General features: G+C 47.1%; 1 long non-coding RNA gene across 1 annotated transcript in view; it reads left to right on the forward strand.

Moving 5' to 3' along the window:
• The first annotated feature begins 2,445 nt into the window (after positions 1-2,445).
• LOC138767801 (uncharacterized) overlaps positions 2,446-20,827 on the forward strand; it is a 38,852-nt gene continuing 20,470 nt past the window's right edge. The window contains exon 1 of the long non-coding RNA XR_011358853.1: positions 2,446-2,899. This is a non-coding gene — a long non-coding RNA (uncharacterized lncRNA). The remainder of the gene's footprint in view (positions 2,900-20,827) is intronic.

The following is a 20,827-nucleotide window of genomic DNA, read 5'->3' on the forward strand; positions in this document are numbered from 1 at the left end:
AGTGATCTTTTATCATCTGAGGATTGTGCTGCCTGGGTGGTACATCGTGGCCGCAGCCCCACATAGCTCCGCCCACATTGCCACCATAGGACCTGCCCTTCTGTGACGTCATCGGCTCATGTGCCTCTAGACCTTTAGACCCCAGCTCCAGCTGTCTAGGGGGTGAGGCCTATGCGCAATAACATCACTGAGGGCCGGGGCATACAGTGGCGATGTGGGCAGGGCTAAGTGGTGCTGCGGCCGTGAAGCCCCGCCCAGGCAGCACAGTCCTAAGATGATAAAAGATCACTTTTTACTTGAACAAGCACCATGACATATGATATAAAATAAGGTCTGAAAACTTCAAAATTTACCCTTTACACCTGTGTAGGGAAGTCATGATGCAAAGAGGGTGGTGGGGAGGCCACAGTGTCATTTTAAGTCCAATTTTCTCCAACTTCTCGGTCAGCTATATATCCCCTTCATCCAGCACTTTTGTGACATAGAAAAATCTTAGAGAAGCTAATATCAGACTATTCTGAGATAAGTGTGGCACCATGTGCTCTCCGGTTTGGGTTAATCAAGTTTTTGGGTGATAAAAATATTTTCTTTTTTACAAGTGTCCATGACTTTTACTACTAGGTACTGGGTTCTTCTCTACTACCCTTCTTGTGGATGGGTACAACATTAGCCCTTCTTCTTCAGCCACATTTCCGGTTCATTACTATTAAACGAATCAATTGTTCATTTCCATCAGTTCACGATCATTCACCATAATACACAGAGCGATAGTCGCTAGTTACGATTGTTGGTATACTCCAACATAAGCAACATACAGCATATCCATAGGTCCTTACTGACGAATCGCTGCCATATGGATAAACTAGGCCTTAATGCTAACTCTTTTTATGCTTACAGTGAGGCCCTATTGTAAACAATGCCATATCAGTATTGTGAGTCGTTCAGTTTTTTTTTATTGGAACGATGACTAAAACATAGTCACAGAACATGGAGGTGGACATAGCCCCATGGAAGGCCTTGTCACCATATACACTGGAGACATCATTTATGAAAGTAGTGGATACTCCAACATAATGTCCAATTGTACACCCAGCATCTGTAATGGGTTCCTACAGATAAGCAAGAGTATGGCACTGGGGATCCCTGGGGTGTCAAGCAAGCAACCCCATATTCACTCAAATATTCGAGGACCCTTTCTTTTCAGGTACCCTTTCCAGCCTTATTACAGCATTCATCCTAGAAACCAGCTCCTGGTTAGAAGCTGGGACGGAATCAGTCCACTAGAACGCTATAGTTTTCCATGCTTGATAAAGAATACGCTGCCCTCCCACAGCAGGGTGACCTGTGGGTTATGCTTAGAGCTCACAAACCTCCTTCAGATATAACCGTGACAGGAAGAAGAGGAAAGACTGCAGCACTACTAAGATAAGTAACGGGGATGATACCTTTAATGATGGAGCTCAGAGGAACTTGTTAAAGTTGAATAAGTCGATGGGTCCAGATAGTGTCCAGCCCAGATCTTCAAGACCTCTGATGTGTGATTGTTGGCGCTCCCCGACAGATCAGAGTAACCAATCGGTCCTAAGGGCCCTATCACTCGGGAAGATTATTGGGCAAAAAAATCGTCATATCGTTTGAATTTAGGTGATAATCTTTCCGCGTGTGTGTGGCAACGATCAAACGACTAATAAAGATTTGTGTGTTGTTGATGGCGTCCTTTGAGCCGTATAAAACCATCGTTAATTGTCCACCAATCTTTCGGTGTCCGTACACATTGGTTCGGCTGTCTGCTACTTTCTAGTGATGAGAAGGTGATTCACTCGCACAGGATGCTTCTCTTCCCCAAGTCTCCAGCTTTTTTGGCCACTAGGTGTCAGCAATTGTGGAAACGGCTTTATTATATAATTTGTTTTTACTCGGAGAGTTAATAATAAACACAAAGATCTGCCATGTTACACAACATAACAATGGACGCTTTATTACACACTGATGCCCATCGCAATCATTGGGATCGATTCGGACATCTGACTCTGAACGTCTCTATGATGCTGTGTCTATTATCATACGTAATTATAACTAAATGTAACATCGATGGAAAGCCAAATGATAGGCTAAACGACAATGTAAAACATCAACGTCTTACGAATCAGGAAATCCTTGAATGAACAGCTAGTTTGTTGGTTACTTCTATGTTTGTCGTTGCTTTAACCCACTCCACATTATAACACAGCTAAATGAACATTTTGTTTTTATTATAAGCGTTGTTTGTTGGTGATGCGTCAGGGCCTAACCCTGGATCACTCCGAGCAGAAACCTATTCACCCTTACTACCTAGTTGTGCAGAAGTATGAAAACACTTTTCCCAAGATGCAGTTCCTCTAGGTGACACTGGGAGCAGAGCTGAGAATTTTCAGCTGCGTCACAGAGCAGAGAGAGAAGAAACAGTCTGTGTCGACAGGTCCCTGAGAATCAGCTGCTGCTACAGCTACAGAGGAGAGAGCTGTGGAAGTATCCTGGGCTGGGCTCTCTCATGGCTTCTCATAAACCAATGCCCCATCAACTCGTTCTTCTGTTCTCATCTCCGAGCCGATGGGAAGGCGTCACATTTTAATCTCGAAGAGAGGGTGAGGTGATGGTGTGTTCGGAGTAAGGGAGGTGGGGGCGCAGAACGTCAAGATTCGTAATCGGGAATTGGGCTTACGAATGGGTTAACGGCAGTTCTGGAACCTTCTACCCGTACATGGAGGTCACGCGGTTACCCAAACCTACGCAACAGCAATTGGGGGCAAGCATTCTCATATTCTGAGAGTCTGGCTTCTGCCACAGACGTATTTACAGAACCCCGGAGGTATTGAAAGCTGCGTCACTGCGACCATGGCACGACCGGATCGCTAGAACGGTAAAGTCTGTACCCAAAACAGCACTTTTTTTCTATGGGATATATTAGTGAAGTGCATGGAGTTTTTTTCCCCCCATGGTATGTTGCATGGTTACCATATCATACAAATGTGTTGTCTTATCCTGTGTAGTAAGACGAGAGGTCATCAGATTGCGTCTTCTATTCCTTCCCGGATTTGTGTGCTGCTTCTTGGTGTTACTTATGTCGCAGTCGCATCCCTTACAGTGTTTTATTGCCGTTTCTCCATTACGTAGAAGTATGATGGCGCAGCAGATCATTTGTGAGAGGTCGGGATTTGCATCGTCACTAAAGGGAGCAAAGGAAAAGTGCAGCAGCTTTACACGTTAGCACTGTCTACAGGTTGTTAAAGGGTTTTTTCCCCTTCTACATTGAAGGGTTAACAAGAATTTGGAGGCAGTCATAGATTAGGAGAGCACACGCCAGTGTTCAAGAACTAAATGTCATCTCTCCCTCCTTGGAGAACTTGTTTACCTGTCTGTTTCTTTCTCTAACCATCTCCATGTTGGCATCTTTCCAGGCTCCATGTGATATACTTGCCTATGCTTCTGCATTAGTTTAGAGGATGAGCTCAAATAGGATTGGCTGGGGGTGGGCTTCAAGCCTGAGCACAGCCTCTCATTGGTGGGCTGTGATACTGGCAGGTGAATGGCTGATTCCTATTGGCAGAGAGCATCCTCCAAAATGATATCTACTCTGTTTTTACTGCGTATGTTGTTCGTAGGTAGCATGGTTATCAAGAGAACTCGGATTTTACCATCGATACCATTTGGATATGTTATAGAGTCTTTACGTATATTCAGTGATAGACGTCATATCAGCTCTCCGATGATTCGTTATCAGTAAAGATGCCTGTTTCTTTCTTAATGAATGTATTGCACCACTTTTTAAGCAAAGTCTATGTATTAGTAAAGTTTTTGCTGAGCACCTGTATACTAGTCTAGTTAGTGTATATATATTTTTATATATATATATATATATATATATATATATATATATATATATATATATACTCTAGTATCTTCATATGTAGTTGTAAGAGAGCATTTTGCATTTGTATATGTTTTTCCGGCTGCAAACTTTTCACCCCAGTGTTTTCAGGCCATTTGGCAGTGTCGGAGCTGTATTCCTGTGAACACCCACTCTATATTTATAGAGTCTTTAACCCATTCAGTACCCGTATGGCATTGGAAGAGGATTTTACAGTAGAAAACATAAAGGGTATCAGTTTGCTGTGATTGAATGTGAGTAGTTTGCTGGACATTACCTGAGTTACGTCATCTATATAGTATACACAGCTGTGTGATTCAGTGATCAATGGTGGACAACTCTGTAAGACTGGCATGGGGGGGGGGGGGACCTCGGTTTGTGAACTTTTAGATTATCTTTTCCCTGTTGTGAGTGATCCTATAAATGGGGTCATGTTAACACAGTAGTGGCAGTAGTTTGGAAGGTCTTTGGTCGGCTTGTAGGACCACTAACACATGATTTGACTCCTAATGACGTTTGATATCAATGATTTGGGAATATCTCTGCTACGCCTCAAGATTTGGGGAATTTATTACCTCGTTTTATTTTAATAGCTTATACACCTTTAATCTTCCCATTATAACTATATGTCTGGGTATGAATACATTAGTATTGTATTAGTATTGCTTTATGTTGTTTTGTTAAGTAATGGCTGTTTACGTTATATTTTGAATGGTGCCAGAGGAGCCCAAGCAGGTAACAGCTAGTTAGATATTGCTGATAGTGTAGGAGTGCGGAGCTGCATAGCTCGGTCGTCTCTCCTTTATGGCGTACTACCAGCCATAGTAAGATTTCTCTTTAAAAAAAACAAAAACAAACAGATCTGTGCTTGTGTAACATTGCTGCGTAGCATCTGTGTGTGCTGAGTCATGGCCATCACCATGCAGGCATTGCAGTAACTACCTGTAGGGGGTGTAGGACAGTCATCCAGGTTACAAGTGCTTCCTATATAGAGAAATGATTTACCAGGTATTCATAACCGGAGGTACAGCAGGATACTATTAACATTGCCGGCCTTACAGGTATGTGGCCTATTTACTAACATTTAGCCTGCAGTCAGATAAGAGATTGTACAATGCAGCATAGTCTTACTAGCGAGTATAAACATATTATTACAGCGCTCACAGCTAACTCCGTGCTGAGGGAGGCAACTGGGAATTGCTTTAAATGTATTTACTTTGAGTCTGGTATGAAGGCACCTTGGCGGCCATAGCTTTAGATATGAGAACTTTTACTTGTGAGCTAAATAATTTATTTGTTAATATGCAAATAAACAACAAGTGCCCACAGGGTAGCCTAATCACAGCAGGGGACCACAGGATAGCCTAATCACAGCAGGAGACCACAGGATAGCCTAATCACAGCAGGGGACCACAGGATAGCCTAATCACAGCAGGGGACCACATGCTAGCCTAATCACAGTAGGAAGGGGACCACAGGGTAGCCTAATCACAGCAGGAAGGGGACCACAGGGTAGCCTAATCACAGCAGAGGACCACAGGATAGCCTAATCACAGCAGGAAGGGGACCACAGGGTAGCCTAATCACAGCAGGAAGGGGACCACAGGGTAGCCTAATTACAGCAGGAAGGGGACCACAGGGAAGCCTAATCACAGCAGGGGACCACAGGGAAGCCTAATCACAGCAGGTGACCACAGGATAGCCTAATCACAGCAGGGGACCACAGGGTAGCCTAATCACAGCAGGGGACCACAGGGAAGCCTAATCACAGCAGGTGACCACAGGGTAGCCTAATCACAGCAGGTGACCACAGGATAGCCTAATCACAGCAGGGGACCACATGATAGCCTAATCACAGTAGGAAGGGGACCACAGGGTAGCCTAATCACAGCAGGAAGGGGACCACAGGGTAGCCTAATCACAGCAGAGGACCACAGGATAGCCTAATCACAGCAGGAAGGGGACCACAGGGTAGCCTAATCACAGCAGGAAGGGGACCACAGGGTAGCCTAATTACAGCAGGAAGGGGACCACAGGGAAGCCTAATCACAGCAGGTGACCACAGGGTAGCCTAATCACAGCAGGTGACCACAGGATAGCCTAATCACAGCAGGAAGGGGACCACAGGGTAGCCTAATCACAGCTGGAAGGGGACCACAGGGAAGCCTAATCACAGCAGGGAACCACAGGGAAGCCTAATCACAGCAGGGGACCACAGGGCAGCCTAATCACAGCAAGTGACCATAGGGTAGCCTAATCACAGCCTCAGGGTAGCCTAATCATGGCAGGTGACCACAGGGTAGCCTGATCACAGCCTCAGGGTAGCCTAATTACAGCCTCAGGGTCGCCTAATCACAGCAAGTGACCACAGAATAGCCTAATCACAGCAACTGACCACAGGGTAGCCTAATCACAGCAACTGACCACAGGGTAGCCTAATCACAGCAAGTGACCACAGAATAGCCTAATCACAGCAACTGACCACAGGGTAGCCTAATCACAGCAAGTGACCACAAGGTAGCCTAATTACAGTAACTGAACACAGGGTAGCCTAATCACAGCCTCAGGGTAGCCTAATCACAGCAAGTGCCCACAGCCTCAGGGTAGCCTAATCACAGCCTCAGGGTAGCCTAATCACAGCCTCAGGGTAGCCTAATCACAGCAGGTGACCACAGGGTAGCCTAATCACAGCAAGTGACCACAGAATAGCCTAATCACAGCAACTGACCACAGGGTAGCCTAATCACAGCAACTGACCACAGGGTAGCCTAATCACAGCAACTGACCAGAGAATAGCCTAATCACAGCAACTGACCACAGGGTAGCCTAATCACAGCAACTGACCACAAGGTAGCCTAATCACAGCAACTGACCAGAGAATAGCCTAATCACAGCAACTGACCACAAGGTAGCCTAATCACAGCAACTGAACACAGGGTAGCCTAATCACAGCCTCAGGGTAGCCTAATCACAGCAAGTGCCCACAGCCTCAGGGTAGCCTAATCACAGCCTCAGGGTAGCCTAATCATGGCAGGTGACCACAGGGTAGCCTGATCACAGCAAGTGCCCACAGGGTAGCCTACTGCAAAAAATTAAACAGTTTTGCAACTCCTGACATTATAATGATGCTGATGCGAACTCTGAACTCTGTTCCATTGCACACCGTCTGTATATACACGCTATGCACAGACCGTGTAAATAAGGCACTAGTTCTCTATTTCATGGTTGTGCTTCCTGGTTGAGCAGTTGTTCAGTACTACAATTCCCAGATTGCAATGTTTTCCATCAGCTGTTCATCACAGTCCTCCCACCCAAAGTTTAGATTTGTCATTTACTTTTATTTAAAATTTGTATATCTTCCAGTACTTATCAGCTGCTGTATGTCCTGCAGGAAGTGGTGTATTCTCCAGTCTGAGAAGGGGCTTTCTGCTGCTACCTCTGTCAGGAACTGTCCAGAGCAGCAGCAAATCCCCATAGAAAACCTCTCTTGCTCTGGACAGTTCCTGACATGGACAGAGGTGGCAGCAGAGAGCACTGTGTCAGACTAGAAAGAATATAGCACTTCATGCAGGACATGCAGCGGCTGATAAGTACTGGAAGACTTGAGATTTTTAAACAAAAGTAAATTACAAGTCTGTATAACTTTCTGACACCAGTTGATTTAAAAAAAAAATCACAAGAGTACCCCTTTAAAAAGTGAAAAATTGCCACAAAAACTTCCCCAGTGAGAAAGCCCCCAAATCAGTGGTGATGATGCTGCAGTAACAGGAAGAAGCCACAAAGAACTGTCCGTGAGCTTACTGACAGCTTGCATCTCTCTCTCTGGGTGGTTTTGTATCTCTTTTCTCTATTTTTGTCTCAGCAGAGGAAGTAGCTGAAGTCTCCTATTCTCTTCTATACTAAGTGGTGAGAGTCGCCTGGGAGCGCATGAAACCAGTAACCAGCGTCACACTTACATTTTTCAACTCTTGATTAGAAACTGGAACTTGAATTTTCATAGAGCCGTGCAATTTCATAGTCAGATTGCATCATGCTGAGAAGCCTTCCTGCGTCTAGGATTCACCATAGGCTGCAATGGCCTCATCACCATTATAATGTCTCTCCATCTGGAGGTTGTTTCCTATATATTCTCAAACTTTAGTTTTCATTCATAAGAGGTATTTCTGGAAAATCAACTTTTCTTTTATCCACAGGATAGGGAAAAAGTAGGAGATGGAGGGGGTCTGACCTCCGGTACGGAGGTACTCCCCACCGACGTCTATATCGGGCCCCCAGCTTCTGTATTATGAATAGAGCTGGGGGTACGGCATGTGACCCGCAGCTCTATTAATTACTTTGGAGCCGACGGAAAGAGACAAATACAGTGCTCTTCCAATGTACTCTGCTCTTTCTTTCTGAATAGAGCTGCGGGTTGGCCAGGGTGTATGACAGTATGAAGGCAGATGGGGCGCTGGACATGTGAAGGAGCGAAGCACATTGAGACCTTGAGACCTACAGGAGAGATCTGTAGAACTGTCTGATAGAAAAACTGTGTTTATTGCCCAGGCCTTAGTGACTTGCTTGAAGACTTTACAACTAACTATAGTTAGTATTTAGTATGCTGAGTAGCACCTGGGGCATGCCGCCTTCTGCCAGAAAAGTCCAAGGAGTGTCAGGTCTAGTAGTACCAGTTCCAGGTTTAAACAACCAGGTAAAGCTATCTTCTAAAGGTTCCCTGAGAAGGTTGAGCAGGAATCAATGGAGTTCGTCGGCTTGCACTTGGCTCCACTGCAGACAAATGCATTGGACGGATTGTCCTAATTTGAAGGAAGGTGACCCCAGGCGTAGATAAGGTATCCCAGGTGACAATTACCCCACCTGTGGGTTTAGCACTGCATACTTGTTATCAGAATGTCTGTCCTAAGAATCAGTGATCTCTTGTCCCTGTCAAGCCCCAGCAGGAACACTCGCTTTGTCTTTCTCTCCCACCACCAACTACTAAAAAAAAACCTAGAAAAAGACCTCCCACCAGGAACTAGTAATGTGACCGGGACTAAGCTCCTATTGATGGAGAAAGTGCTGGAAGAATCCGTGTCTGATCGGGGGTGTAGTGTGAGGCACCCAAGCTACTGTGGTAAACAGAACAGTGAACACAGATAAACCTTTACAGTTCTTCAGCTGTGCAGGAGAATAAGGGAGAGTGAGACACCAAGTGGTGAAAGTGCAAAACAGCAGCCTTCAGCCCAGAGTGTCACTCCTGACATAAGTGCCTTGCCAAAGGCGGAATACAAACGTAGTGGCACACTTGCTCTGGCACAGTACACATTTAGGCTATGTTCACACTGCTTACTGAGTAACCCCTTATAAGCTGCTGTGTCCTCCTCCAACAGATTATTGCTATACAGGCAGAAATGTATGTCGATTAACCCTTTACATGCAGCTGTATCCTTTTCTATTTTAAATGAAGTGCATAATACACAGACAAAGCAATTCATTTGCATAGCGGAAAATTACATTCAGTGTGAGGTAAAGTCTCTTGGCTGAAGGTGAGGAAAACTTTTGCCTGATTTGTTGTTTGCTGATTTGCTGCGCATTAGGTGAATTGGTGAATTGATTTACCAGGTTTGTGATTTGCTTTTGGTACATGAATGAGAAAAATGCAACAAATCTGCGGGTGTTGCAGGTTGTGCTGTTGTGGATTCACTGTGGATTTAAAAGACAATGATACTGACTCACACTGTTCCCAACCAATATTTTTTAAGGCAATTTTTCTTTCATACTTAAGCAGTCCCTGAGCATACAAGCATGTGCAGCCTGTACAGCCATGCTGGAACACACCACAGATCACACAATAACATGTCACTAATACAGAACAGGTGCTGGCAGAATCTCTGTGTGCCGCCGGCCTGAGCCTTCTCCTCCAGTCACTCACCTTTACTATACTCTCTGGCTGGAATGCCACCTCGCTCCCCCTCCCATTCCTATCACCCTTCACCTAACTGTCATTTAGGCAGGGATAGGAATGGGATGGAAGCGTTCCAGCATGGAGCAGTTCAGGAGCTTGGGAAAGCCTCTTTGACTGTTCGCACCAAAGAATATAATCATTTGTTATATGTTACAGAAGTACAGACGGATATATGAAAGTTAAAGGGGTAGTTCAGCAAAATTTTTCTTTCAAATCAGCTGGTGCCAGAAGGTGGCAGATATTTGTAATTTACTTCTATTAAAAAATCTCTAATCTTCTATTAAAAAAAAGTTTTCCAGTACTTATCAGCTTCTGTATGTCCTGCAGGAAGTGGTGTATTCTCTCCAGTCTGGAGAGCAGGAGAGGTTTTCTATGGAGATTTGCTGCTGCTCTGGACAGTTCCTGACATGGACAGAGGTGCTGGAAGACTTGAGTGTTGTTTTTTTTTAATGGAAGTAAATTAAACATCTAGTTGATTTGAAAGAATTCTTTTTTTCTGATGTGTCTTCAGTTTGGGATGTGAATGGCAGCCGACAGACCCCCTTTACTCTCCACCCAATGACGCTGGTAGCAGAAGGAGGGAAAATGTAGCATATTTTTGCACTAAACATGGATTGCACATAAATGTAAAATTTTTAGAAGCCAGAAAACTGGTGTACAGTCTCAGTGAGTTCTGCCCTTGGTATCATAGTGAGAAAACATTGCATGCTGTCTTTTATGACTTGATTGTTGTTCTGCAGGTGTAACGCCTGGAGTAGTGGATCCACTGGACCGGCACCAGCGATGGCACAAACCTCACCAGGGAGCGGAGTCTAAGGGGCCGCTGGTTTTCACCAGAGCCCGCCGCAAGGCGGGATGGACTTGCTGCGGCAGGCGACCCCCAGGTCGCTACCCCTGGCTTGGTTGCTGGTGTCGGCAGGCGAGGCGTGGCAGGAGATGGCACAGGCAATGGTCTGCAGGTGAGAGCGCACGTGACAGGCTGGACACGGGAACAGGTGGAGTGACAGGGAAACAGGAACCAGGAACAGGGACTTGGGACCAGGTAACGGACAGGACTCAGGAACAGGGACTTGGGACCAGGTAACGGACAGGACTCAGGAACAGGGACTTGGGACCAGGTAACGGACAAGACACAGGAACAACAGGGAGCTGGGCCAAACGCTATGGGAAGCATGTAGAGGCTCCAACACAGGGGACAGGGCATGCTGGGATTTATAGGGGAGTGATTAGGTGCAACTACCAATTAGGAGCGCACTGCCCCTTTAAATCTGAGACAGCCGGCGCGCGCGCGCCCTAGGAGGCGGGGACGCGCGCGCCGGCCGGCACAGCGGGAGACAGGAGCGTGGAGAGGTGAGGCGCCCCCCGGGGCCGAGGTGATAGCAGCGCCGGGTCCCCGACTATGGACACCGGCTGCTGCATGGGGCAGGAAGCGGTCGCGGCGGCGGCCCGGAACGCGGGACGCCGCCGCGGCCGTGACAGTACCCCCCCCCTTTGGCCTCCCCCTCTTTCTTGCCTGCAGATGGCACAGGAAGCCACAAAGTCTTTGACATCTTGAAACAGACTAGGCCACCAGTAGTGGCGAGAGATCCGTTGGCCGGTCTTACGGACTCCAGGGTGCCCGGCCTCCAACGAGGAATGACCCCACTTCAAAATACCTCTTCGAAGCGCAGGGTGAACATGAGTCTTTCCGGGGGGTACTCTCTGAAGCGAGGAGGTGACGACTGGTGCTAGGCGATCAGGCGGTAAAACATGGCAAGGGACTGTGGGTCTGTGGACGAGGACCTTCTGTAAGTTCTTCCGGTGGTGAGAGGACACGACCTTAGTCTTGGGTACGGGGAGAGGGTACACCTCGGCAGAGAAGGCATCCGCCGAGTCTTGGTCTTCTGCCGGTAGGCCGGATAGAGGCTTGGCCGGGACAGGAAATGACATAATACACTTGGTCTGAGGTGACTTGAGACACTGGTGGGAACAGTCCTGACCCCAAGTGAGAATCTCCCCGGTTCTCCAGTCCAGCTGAGGGGCATGTTCTTGTAGCCACGGGAGTCCCAGGAGGACCGCGGGGGAAGAATGGGGCAGGACGTAGAAGGATATCTCTTCTTGATGTGAAGGACCCACCTGGAGGACTAAAGATGCGGTCTGGTAGTACACACGGTCGGTAAGAATTTCGCCCGTGACCGAGGAGATAGTCAGGGGCCTGGCTAGTCGGGTCACGGGTAGCCGCCATCTTTGGACCAATGTTGCCGCAATAAAACTGCCTGCTGACCCAGAATCGAGGAAGGCAGTAGTCTGATGATTTCGTCCTGAGAGAGTCCGGATGGAAACTGGCATAGACAGACTTGGAATGGTGGCATTCACACCTAGGGACACCTGTCCCACCGGACCTAGGTGCGAGCATTTTCCGGATGTTTGGGGACGTAGGGGACATCCCAGCCGGAAGTGATCGGAACCACCGCAATAGAGACAGAGATTCTGCTCCAGGCGCCGGATTCTTTCATCAGGCGTCAGGTGAGCCCGTTCCACCTGCATAGGAATCTCAGGAGAGGGTTGGGACATCGAAAGGTCAGGATTCTGGAAAACCGGCGCCAGCTGGGGATGGCGACGGGAACGGGTTAGTAAATGTTCATGCCGAACCTCCTCCTCCCTCTCCGAAAAACGAGTATCAACTCGGGTGGCCAGTAGAATGAGTTCGTTCAGGGAGGTAGGCAGGTCTCGGGCAGCGAGCACGTCTCTCACACGACTAGACAGGCCCTTCTTGAAGGTGGCCAATAGGGCGGCCTCGTTCCAGTCCAATTCGGCTGCCAGGGTGCGGAACTGGATGGCGTAGTCACCAACAGAGGAGCTGCCTTGAGAGAGGTTGAGGAGAGCAGTCTCGGCTGAAGAAGCACGGGCAGGTTCCTCAAAGACGGAGCGAAACTCGAATAGGAAGGCCCGGAGATTGGCAGCAACTGGATCATCACGGTCCCACAGTGGCGTGGCCCAGGCCAGGGCTCTACCTTCTAATAGGCTGATGATGAAAGCCACTTTAGAGCGCTCGGTGGAAAACTGACTACTCAAAAGTTCAATGTGCATGGTGCACTGAGTCAAGAATCCTCTGCACAACTTAGAGTCCCCAGAGTACTTGCTTGGGAGGGCCAGTCGGAGTGAAGAAGAAGCGTCAGGAGGTGGTGTGCGCTGGGCAGTAGTCTGCTGCTGTAAGGCGGCAGTGAGTTGCTGGATCTGCTGTGACTGCTTCTGGATTTGTTGCGCCTGCTGAGTGACCACTCTGGCGACATCACGGAGATCAGGCACCTCGCCGGGATCCATGGTTGGAGCCTACTGTAACGCCTGGAGTAGTGGATCCACTGGACCGGCACCAGCGATGGCACAAACCTCACCAGGGAGCGGAGTCTAAGGGGCCGCTGGTTTTCACCAGAGCCCGCCGCAAGGCGGGATGGACTTGCTGCGGCAGGCGACCCCCAGGTCGCTACCCCTGGCTTGGTTGCTGGTGTCGGCAGGCGAGGCGTGGCAGGAGATGGCACAGGCAATGGTCTGCAGGTGAGAGCGCACGTGACAGGCTGGACACGGGAACAGGTGGAGTGACAGGGAAACAGGAACCAGGAACAGGGACTTGGGACCAGGTAACGGACAGGACTCAGGAACAGGGACTTGGGACCAGGTAACGGACAGGACTCAGGAACAGGGACTTGGGACCAGGTAACGGACAAGACACAGGAACAACAGGGAGCTGGGCCAAACGCTATGGGAAGCATGTAGAGGCTCCAACACAGGGGACAGGGCATGCTGGGATTTATAGGGGAGTGATTAGGTGCAACTACCAATTAGGAGCGCACTGCCCCTTTAAATCTGAGACAGCCGGCGCGCGCGCGCCCTAGGAGGCGGGGACGCGCGCGCCGGCCGGCACAGCGGGAGACAGGAGCGTGGAGAGGTGAGGCGCCCCCCGGGGCCGAGGTGATAGCAGCGCCGGGTCCCCGACTATGGACACCGGCTGCTGCATGGGGCAGGAAGCGGTCGCGGCGGCGGCCCGGAACGCGGGACGCCGCCGCGGCCGTGACAGCAGGACACACTGTCCTCCCTTTAAGCTCCAGTACACAGTGCCCTTGTCACAGGACAATCGCCAACCCTGGTCAAATGCACTGGAGGCTAATGAGCCCGAGCGGACTGCTTAAAGGAACACTCCAGGCAGAACTGCTCCGCTATGTTATAGCTACAACTATAGAGCCAGGGGGCGGGGCCTGACACTCTGATTTCTTTTTTTTCTTTTCTTTTTTAATGTTGTTTGACACCCAATGGGGGACATTTATTAAGTCAGACATTTTCTGCGCCGGACTTAAAAATGTCTCCGCAGCTTCGGCACTACGGAGATTTCTGTAGAGGAGGACTGCCTCTACATAAATCCCGTGCGCACGGCAGAAAGCCTATGCCAGCTGACAGCTTTCTGCATATCTTTACGATAAAACAGTGATGAATCGTGCGAACTCTGAGTCTGCGCCCCCCTTTACTCCCCTCCACACCCCCTCCCTGCCCTCCTGGCGTACCAGCCGGAAAGTGGCGATTTGCGTATATTTTATTCGCAAAACGGCCATTTGCGAATAAAATATTCTCGAATCGGCACATTCCGCAAAAAAATACGCCTTTTCTGCTTGCTACATGTCCCCCATAGTATATACATGAGGCCTGGAATATTACATTTCCTGTAATAAGAGTTCCCTATCCTCCTATATTACTGTTGGTTTATTAAAGATGCTTAGATGAAAAATACATCATGACTAATGTAATGGTACAGTAACCTACATGCTGAAGTGCCTTCCATCCATATCAAAGCACTGTGTGAAATCTGCTGCGTTTCCAAAGGATTCAAAAATTTACAGTATGCCCTCATATCTACACGGCCGATGGATTGGTTATATAAAGACACATATGCATCAGGCCGGTTCACAGTCTATTTAATGTATCCGTTTTAAAATGGTTACACAATGCGGCCAACCACGTTAAAAATAAGAGGAAAAAAACGCAGCCTTCTTCTTTTTTTTTTTTAATAATGAAATTCAGTGGAGAAACAGATCCAAAAGGATTGTATACAATTGCATCCGTGTTTGTGTAATGTATGTGTTACACAGACTGCAAAAACACAGTTGAAAAATTGGAAAAAGTTGGAAAAATTGTAATAAAAGTGATCAAAAAGTCGCATATACATAAGCATTATACCGATAGAAAGTACAGATCATGGCGCAAAAAATGACACCTCACACAGACCCATAGACCAAAAAATAAAAGTTTTATAAAGATGGTAGCAGAGCAATTTTAAACACATTCAGGTTTTTTTTTTCGTATTTTTTTTTTAGAAAAGGTTTACATTTTTTAAAAGCTGTCAAATAAAAAAAGAAGTAATATTATTGCTGTAATCCCTCTGACTTGAGGCACATAGATAACATGTCCTTATTCTTTCATGTTGTAAATCTGCACAGATCGGCCACTTGTAGTAGTTCAGGGGTTTAGGGGATATGGATGAAGGTGCTGGCCGGCTGCCTCGGTTCTGTACATAAGCCAGCCTGTTCTTCCCGCTGCTTTAAAAATTAATATATAAGTAAGCTGCTTTATTTTACTTTTTTATACCACTGAACATGGGTTGTTCCGTCAGATTACCCCTTTAAAGGAGAACGCTGGGGATTTTTTTGTTTTTGTTTTATTTTGTTGCATATGTAGTATTGGATATATTCATATTATAAGGTAGAGGCTCTGGTGTGTACCTGTTTTAGTTGATGTAACATTCATGGTTTGCCTGCCATCATGATTCCTATTTCCCCTTTGATATGGCTCTCCTAATGCAGCTTTTTTTCCCCATGATCCCGCTGGTTTGCAGGGGCAGAGTAAATGGAGTCTCCTCACTTCTTTGATGCCGCTCGCAGCAGATTCAGCTGTCAGTATAAAGTGTATGGGGCCTCCCAAGATTGTGGTTGGGTGTGATGGATTTTCACTGCCCAGAGAGATGAAGCAGCACCAGAGCGGCCTGGCAGCGGCTTACCACTCCCCATCTTCAGTCATGGCAAAGGTCTGTGATAGAACAGTGACTGGTATAGAAGCCCTATTACACTGAGCCATAATCTGCCCATTCAACCATTGAAGAAACAATCTCCGGCTGATCGTTGTCTTTCAACATGTTGATAAATCATTGTCTACCGACTGCTCATCGCTGTGTGTAATAATGATGATGGGGGGAGGGGGGCTGACTACCTTACAGGAATACTGGTGATGAGTTAGCTTATGCCTTTCTTTTTTTTTCTGGATTCAATTCAGATGATGCTTAAATGATTGTTGTAAAATATCACCAAATGTTTTTTCTTTGGTTGAAGTCTTAGGCCAGATTGTGATAATCTGTGATAATCTCCTGATGGAACATGTTTCTGCTGGGCCGTGCTTTATAAGCTGAACTCCTTGTAGTGTGTCTATAAGGGTATGTTCACACTGAGGGGTAGGCAATCAATTTCAAGCAGAATCCACGTGAAATTCTGCCTATAATATAGGTACAGGGCAATGTCCCATTGTGTTCGATGAGATTTCCACTCTGTTGTTCACACTGCGGAATTTACGTATGGAATGATCCGTCTTGGATTTGCTTTCTGTCCGAAGAATTGACAATTCTTTGGCGGGTTCCATTAGAGAAATACCATAGAAGTCATTGGGGCTTTGAATTTCCGCTTTCCGCTCTCATTCTGCTCGAATTCCACCAGAGATGGATCATCTCCTCGCCTATTTCTCAGTGTGAACCTACCCTAATGTTTCTAATTGTTATTTTGGTTCAGGGAAGAAAAAGAGCGCTGCACCTCACACCTATGGCTGATACTAGTGCCCCTAGGCTAAATAAAAAACACATCAGAATTTTGTGTATGAATTGATCAAGCCATACTGCCCCATGTACCTCGTGCCGGTATCTGATACACATGGGTCCCTACACTAAGTCCACACCGTGCCAGTCAGTGGCCACCAACCCCGCAGTCGTGCGTCAGGGAACAGGGGCCATGGGACGGCCCTGCGACCCCCATGCCACAGGACCAGACCCGTCTAATTGCTATTTTAGTATATACTGTTTATAACAGTGATTTTTTTTCAGGCGTACCGCAGTGTGGTTGCCTATTCCTCATTATGTAGACTTATCCCTTTTTTATAATTTGACTGCCTTCATTCTGTCACCAATAAAGGAGGAGTCTGGCTCTGCAATGGGGGAGGGAACGTAATAACCACCACTACTCACCTGTCCCCTGTGCCCGTCCAGCGCCAGAGCGCCACTCCAGGACCCACGTCAGGCTCTGTGATTATCTTCTCAGCCAACGTCACCATCCGGCTGATTGACATCCCGCTCAGTTAGTTACATAGTTACATAATTACATAGTCAATACGGGTGAAAAAAGACACATGTCCATCAAGTTCAACCAAGGAGGGGATGGATGCAGGGAAGGGGGAGGGGTGATAGGTTCTATACATATGCATTTATATTATTTTGCTCTAAGAACTTGTCTAGGCCGGTTTTGAAGCCCTCTACTGTTGTTGCTGTGACCAGATCCTGTGGTAGACTGTTCCACAGATTCACAGTTCTCATGGTAAAGAAGGCTTGTCGCCTCCGGAGATTGAACCTTTTTTTCTCAAGGCGGAGGCAGTGCCCCCTTGTCTCTCCAGGCGGAGGCAGCGCCCCCTTGTCTCTCCAGGCGGAGGCAGTGCCCCCTTGTCTCTCCAGGCGGAGGCAGTGCCCCCTTGTCTCTCCAGGCGGAGGCAGTGCCCCCTTATCTCTCCAGGCGGAGGCAGTGCCCCCTTGTCTCTCCAGGCGGAGGCAGCGCCCCCTTGTCTCTCCAGGCGGAGGCAGTGCCCCCTTGTCTCTCCAGGCGGAGGCAGTGCCCTCTTGTCTCTCCAGGCGGAGGCAGTGCCCCGTTGTCTCTCCAGGCGGAGGCAGTGCCCCCTTGTCTCTCCAGGCGGAGGCAGTGCCCCCTTGTCCCTTGAAGGGGTTTTACCTGGAACATCTTTTCCCCATATCTCTTGTAGGGACCATTTATATATTTAAATAAGTTAATCATATCTCCCCTTAAACGTCTCTTCTCCAGACTAAACAAATGTAATTCTTTTAATCTCTCCTCATAACTAAGATGCTCCATTCCCCTTATTAGTTTAGTTGCCCGTCTTTGTACCCTCTCCAGCTCTAGAACATCCTTTTTATGAATCGGGTTCCAAAACTGGACGGCATACTCCAGATGGGGCCGCACCAAAGCTTTATAAAGCGGTAATATTATATCCCTGTCCCGTGAGTCCATGCCTGTTATATACATGACAATATCCTACTGGCCTTAGAAGCAGCTGCCTGACATTGTGTGCTGTTCTGTAGTCTATTATCTACAAGTACAACCAGATCCTTCTCTATCAGCGACTCTCCCAGTGTAACTCCCCCCAGGACATATGATGCATGCGGGTTATTAGTACCCAGGTGCATAACTTTACATTTATCCACATTGAACCTCATTTGCCAAGTGGACGCCCAAACACTCAGTGTGTCTAAGTCATCCTGTAACATCTGCACATCCTCCATAGACTGTACTGTACTACAAAGCTTGGTGTTATCTGCAAAGATAGAAACATTGCTGTTAATTCCATTCTCAATATCATTAATAAACAAGTTAAACAGAAGAGGGCCCAGTACTGACCCTTGGGGTACACCACTTATTACCGGGGGCCATTCGGAGTAGGAATCATTGACCATCAGTCTCTGGGTACGATTATTAAGCCAGTTTTCAATCCAGTAACACATTAAACTTTCCAAACCGATAGACTTTAACTTACCCATCAGACGTCCATGAGGAACTGTGTCAAACGCTTTAGCAAAATCCAGTCGCCGATCCAGTCACTGATTGGCTGAGCGGGCTATTATCCGGGTCAGGCATTTTCCCCCGAGTTGTGACGTGATCATAACTTAGGGGGAAATGCCTTCCAGTAGGGGTCCAGGAACCGGTGGGGCAGCGCTTCATGGGCATCAGGGAGAGGTAAGTATTATGCACATTACCCCCCTCTCTTGCCGGCTGACATTTTTTTTTTTTTTTAAACGCTGGACTTCCCCTTTACACTACAAACACACTAATCCACTTTGACACTATCACCCTATTGCTTATTTGCTTCCCATCACTTATTTCTATGGTTACTTGTTTCTTTTTGAATAAGATGCCAAATTCTATTACTCATCTTCAGAGGTCTTCACAGACGCTTCAACTTCCCACATTAGTTTCCTTGTTTCTGTCAACTACCCTACCATCTATTTTCTCCATGAGCCATTGTTCTCTTACCCAGATCTGATACAATAGAATATAAAATAGAACCTTGGCTCTCCAGGCATGATGGGAGGGGTAGTTTAGCAGTAGCTGGAGAGCCAAGGTTCCCTACCCCTGTACTAAAGGATGGTAAATCAAATGGCATACTCTATCCTCTAAAGCAGTGCTTCTCAATTCCAGTCCTCAGGCCTCACCAACAGGTCATGGTTTGAGGATATTCCATAGAAAGATCACCTGTGAGAATACCTGATGCACTGAGTATAATTATATCACCTGTGAAATACTAAGGAAATCCTTAAAACATGACCTGTTGGTGAGGCCTGGGGACTGGAATTGAGAAGCATTGCTCTAAAGATATCATGTCATGACATATGAAAAATAAAAAAATCCCAGCAAATATATAGTTAATGCTGGCCTTATATATATGCTGTTGGTTTCTATTTTAATTTCTCAGTTCCAGCGATCCATTTAGTGCCCCAATGTGCTGCTACGTTTCACTCTGAGCTGGTTTACGGGCCTTTTTTTAAATTTATTAATGACATTTCCCTTAGATTGGTTAGTTTACTCATCTGCAGCAGTGCACAGGGGCATATACAGCTTCCGGCTATTTGGTTTCTTTTTCTTACCGTTACTAAGGACCAAATGGCCTTAGTGACGGAATCTCAATTTCAGTTTTCCAGTAAGGCAGACACCTAGTGGCCGATTTATCATTATTTATTGGCAGTGGCCATTTATTCATTTATGATGTTCTTCAGCCTTCTAGTATACTTTTTTTTTTTATAACTGTAATGTTTATTAAAGTTTTCATATAAACAGTAAAGGAATGCAGTGCACAATAAACAGCGGCAGTACAAAGCAATCTGCAGTATGCAGTATAATCATGGACATGTCTCAAATCGCATATACAAAAAGTCAAAGAGTCAAACTTAGGTGGACAGCACAAGGACCTACAGGGGAAGACACACTTGGACAATAAGACACCAAAGATACGTTAGGGGAGAAGATAGGGGAGGGGTCGTGAAGGTAGGGAGGGGGTTGGGGGGGGGGGATCAGTTCTGGAGTCAATCAGGTATAACCCTTTTGTGAACAATACGCATCCCATGGGGCCCATACAGTCTCAAAGGCAGCCACTCTATTATTCATCATTGCCGTCAGCGATTCCATCGTTCGTACCTCCTTAATCCTCGCAACCAAGTCAGTAAGGGAGGGAGGGAGAACTGACTTCCATTGTCTAGCTATCAAGGTTTTGGCTGCTGTCAGCATTTGCAAGAGCAGCTTAGTAGATTTCTTTCCCACCGACTTAGGGGTCAGGTTAAGGAGGCAAGACACTGGGTCAGGTGAAAAGGGGTGTTGTAATACTAAGGAAAATACCTCGCATACGGTGGTCCAATAGGGCCGAATAATAGGGCATTCCCAAAAAACATGGTATAGAGACCCCACCCCAGCATGGCACCTCCAGCACAGGGGTGATATGGATCTATTTAGTTTGTGAAGCAACTCGGGGGTGTGGTACCAAAACATTAGTAATTTATATTGGGTTTCTTTGTAGGAAACACATGGAGAAGACTTAGCCGCCCTGTCCCAAATAATGTCCCAGTGCTCGGGGGGGGATTGGTTTGGCCAGGATCGTCTCCCACTTAGTCATGTACGTGTGTCGGACTGGTGAGTCATTCA

The sequence above is a fragment of the Dendropsophus ebraccatus genome, chromosome 11, assembly GCF_027789765.1.
Source record: "Dendropsophus ebraccatus isolate aDenEbr1 chromosome 11, aDenEbr1.pat, whole genome shotgun sequence".
NCBI lineage: Eukaryota > Metazoa > Chordata > Amphibia > Anura > Hylidae > Dendropsophus > Dendropsophus ebraccatus.